Below are 4,633 nucleotides of genomic sequence, written 5' to 3' on the forward strand. Positions count from 1 at the left end.
CCTGTAAAACAAAAATGGAAAAAAAATAGAGAGAGGAGAGTGAAATAAAATTTTAATGTAGTTATGATTGCAGTTCACTCACATTTCTTGATCCTTAACAATAGTAAACATTTGGAGTTAAAGGTAGCAAACCGTATTAGGTTTACAGTAGGGCTGTGCAATTGATTTAATTTCGGTTTCGGTTTCCAACGATTACCAAAATAGTACAATCGAGTAAAAACGATTATTTTGCCATGTTCTTTTTGTAATTTCCTCGTGTGTTCTGAATGGCGCGCCCCCACCACTTCATGCGCATATCCCCCCTCCCAGCCAAACGCTTTCAGCGTACACTGTCGGGAGGCAGGTTACCCGCTGGAATTTAAAAACTTAGCAGAGTAAAGAGGCAAAGGAGGGCAGCCACAGCAGCCAACCAACTCCACTGTCTGGGAACAGTTTGGCTTCGAGGACCGACGACGAGCAGAAACATGCTACGTGCAAGATTTGCTACATGGTAGTGGCTGCAAGTCAAGGGAACACACGAATTTGTTTAACCACTTGAAAATTAAACACGAGTGACCTATGACAATTTAATAAAGAACCGAACCGCAATCCACTCCCTCAACATCCTCCGTAACCCAGACACCCATAACAAACCACACTGTACACTCCTTATCCGTTGAATTCGGAAAGGCACAAAAATAACCGGTCGTTGCCTATTATTTAGCTAAAGACATGCGCCCCTAGCACAGTTACAACTCTGGGTTCAAGAAAATGGTCAATAAGTTGGATAAACGTCATGCTTTGCCATCTCGACCCCATTTCTCGAGAGTTGCTCTGCCAGATTTGTTCAACATGCCATGCAGAAGCGGCTAACGAGGTGACCAAGCAATACTTTGCAATCACAACGGATATATGGTCTAGCCAAACCATGGAGCCATACATTAGCCTCACAACCCGTTATATTGATGCCGATTTCGTTTGAATACCAAATGCCTCCAAACGGCATTTATTCCCGAAGATCATACGGGCCAAAACCTCGCCAATGGACTGAGGAAGCTTTGGGCTGCATGGCGTTCAAACGAAGAAAGCGGGCACGTTCTAAAACGCTTACACGTGAAAAGGCTTAACGTGGTTTAATGTACCTAAACAACGATCAATCATCACCATATTTGCCATGGCCATATCTTGTCATAAACACTTAAACCTGTCAAAAAACTAAACTGAAATCCAACGATTATAGAAGTTATCTCACGATAACGTTTTCTTCTCATTGGTGTCTATGGCGGAAAAGGTTTAACGTGGCATAATGTACCTAAACAACGATCAATCATCACCATATTTCACGTTACATCATCACGTTAAGCCTTTTCACGTTAAGCTTTTAGAATCCCAAGAAAAGCTCATCTGCTCACTTCGGACAATGCTTCAACATAAGCTGCATGGCGGCTGACTAAAATGGATGGATAAGGCTTCAGGCACAGACTCCACTTGGCTATAGGTGAGTGTGAGAAGTGACATATGATACTGTTGATTTAATTATATGTAAACAACACAACAACAATACTCGGAATACTAGCAAATAATAATTTGACAGTACACCGTGTCTTAACTACACTCGATGCCGCAACGCGCGCGATGTGCGACAAAATGTACCTTTTCCGTGTTCATCGAGTTTTTGTTTTTGCACGCACGATTCTATTTTAGAAACGGTTTCTATTTTCCTGTGACTTTGCGCTGAACAACAACACAAAGTGTGGCAATGATAATATCAAGTAATGGTGTTGCTTTATTTATTTAAAAGCATGTAATGTGACTTTGACATCATTTAAGGCTCCCCCGTTGTAGCTGTAAAAGCAACAATGAATATAAAAATCGTCACGTCTATTGTGTATAGACAAATTATTTGTCGCTGGAATCTTATCGCATCGCGTTGGTTAGGACACCTAGCTTAAGCTAGCAGCATACTATTATACTTTATTAACCCTTGTGCTGTCTTCCCGTCAACATGTCCCTTTTTTTTCAACATTGTTTATCGCTTTTTCCGACTTGTGTCACTTTTTTCAATGTTGTGGGTGCCTTTTTGTTGATTTTTTGGTTTTTTTCTCCAAAGTTTTTTGATATTTTAATGTTCTGGATTTTCAGCGCTTATTTCGGTGGACCATTTTTTTGAGACAAAGAACAAAAAAAATGACTAAAAACGGGTCATTTGCCCCAGGACAACATGAGGGTTAAGATTTATTAATTTAAATTTTATTGTCCATCACACAAGTTTATTTTATGAAGGTTGTGATAATCATAGTGATGCTAATTATAAGGTGACCAGATTTCTCAGACAAATTCGGGGACATTTTCAGCTCAGAGCGTATTTTACCCTCAAACACTCATGTTTTTATTTTTGTAAAACTTAAAACGGGGACACTAGACCTAGGGCTGTTCTTATTAGGGGCTGAGCCCCCCCCCAGGTATGATCCTAGACCACCCCTGCTGCTACTTCCTACTCCACTCCACCACTCAAGATGAAAGTCCAATATTTCAAGAAAAAGTCTAATATTTCAAGATAGAAAGTCTTAATATTTCAAAATATAAAGTCCTAATAGTTTTTAATTTTCAAGATAGAAAGTCCAATATTTTTCAAGATAGAAAGTCCAATATTTCAGATATAAGTCTTAATTTTTCAAGATAGAAAGTCTTAATATTTCAAAATATAAAGTCCTATAGTCCTATATTTCAAGATAGAAAGTCCTTATAGTCCTAATATTTCAAGATAGAAAGTCTCAATATTTCATATGTTGTAATGTTTACTGAACTACTGACAGCGTTTGCTTACTGCTCAAGGCTCGTTTTGCAACAGCTCATTGAGAATCAGATACAACAAAACTACTGAGGACATATTTTCCTTTGACTTGATGCAGTATTAAACGAGATCGCTGCAATGTAATTTATAGATAATTGTCCAGGTTGTATTTACGTTCATAAAAGCGCTTGTTAGCTGCTAACAGACTTAGATTAATATTCTAAGTGTCTGACAACATTATGGGAAGGATTTCTAAGGAGGTCGACCTTTCTGTCAAAGATTAAGATCCTTTTTAAAACATAAAAGTCCGCGAAATTGCGTTCGCTAAACCCACCAACACTGTTATGTAAATACCAGTGATTTTAGCATCGTAAAACACGGCTTCTAAACCTCTCTGAGCACCGCTGGCTTGCTGGCCTGAGCCTGCGTTGTGTTGGTGTGCGATTATCGGCTACGTTTTGTCAGTTTTTTCTTTCTTTCATTCCAATTGGGGTCTTTCAGTCACAATGAAAACCGGGGACAGATCCAGCCGGGGACAGGTAGCCAAAATCGGGGACTGTCCCCGGAAACCGGGACGTCTGGTCACCCTAGCTAAATATGTGTTTGTTGTAATCTTAGGAATGCATGAAGGCTCCCAGATTGACCGGTGGGGGTCTGCAAGAAGGTGGTCTAAACTGGTAAACCTTGAGACCGACGTATAACCGACTGCTATCTGTTAGTTTTCCTCCCGTTACTCTGTCCCGTTGACTGTCTACATCTAGAAACTAAGCTGCACGGTGCAGGGAACAACTGACTGGCATGATCAGACAGTAGTTACCGGAGCAGTAGATTAGCTTTGCAAAACACCCGGACGTTCTATAAAATGACGCTTTTTTCTACAGTTGGAAAAAGAAGAGGGCTCTGACAGAGGCTCAGAGGCAGTTGAACCTGCCTGAACACTCGCTAAAGACTGAATGCCCCACTAGATGGGGATCTAGGCAGGCAATGGCGACAGAGTCCTTGAAACACAGAAGTTAACTTATTTGCTTTAAGCTGGGGCCTGATGATGGGCCCCTTTATATTCGTGGATTGAGTTGCTGGATTTGTTTATATTTTGCCAAAATGTCCTACTTGTTTTAAGAGATTGTGGAAGTAAATACAGGAATAAAACTTTTATACGTGATTTGAAATTTATATTTATATTTATTTTAATAGTTCAAAAAGTACAATAAATGTTCAATGATTTAGGAATTGTTGAAAGGTGTCTTTTTAATAAATGCAACACGTTTCCAAAGTCATGTGCAATAATCGTGTTACATAATCGTGATTTCAATATTGACCGAAATAATCGTGATTATGATTTTTCCCAAAATCGAGCAGCCCTACTTTTTTATGACTTTTTTAGACATGATCTACTATAACTTTTTTATGACTTTTTTTGACATAATATACTATGACTTTTTAATGATATTTTCGACATACTATACTATGACTTTTTACGACTTTTTTGACATACTATACTATGACTTTTTATGACTTTTTACGACTTTTTCAACATAATATACTATGACTTTTTATGACTTTTTTTCGACATACTATGCTATGACTTTTTATGATTTTTTCGACATACTATACTATGACTTTTTACAACTTTTTCGACATACTATACAATGACTTTTTATTCATTTTTATGACTTTTTCGATATACTTTACCATGACTTTTTATATTTTCGACATACTATACAATGACTTTTTTCAACATTTTGTACTATGAATTTTTTCGACATACGAATATGACTTTTTTATGACTTTTTTCGACATAATATACTATGACTTTTTATGATTTTTTCAACATACTATACTATGACTTTTTACAACTTT

This window comes from Etheostoma spectabile, chromosome 3 (genome assembly GCF_008692095.1).
Source record: "Etheostoma spectabile isolate EspeVRDwgs_2016 chromosome 3, UIUC_Espe_1.0, whole genome shotgun sequence".
In the NCBI taxonomy this organism is placed as follows: domain Eukaryota; kingdom Metazoa; phylum Chordata; class Actinopteri; order Perciformes; family Percidae; genus Etheostoma; species Etheostoma spectabile.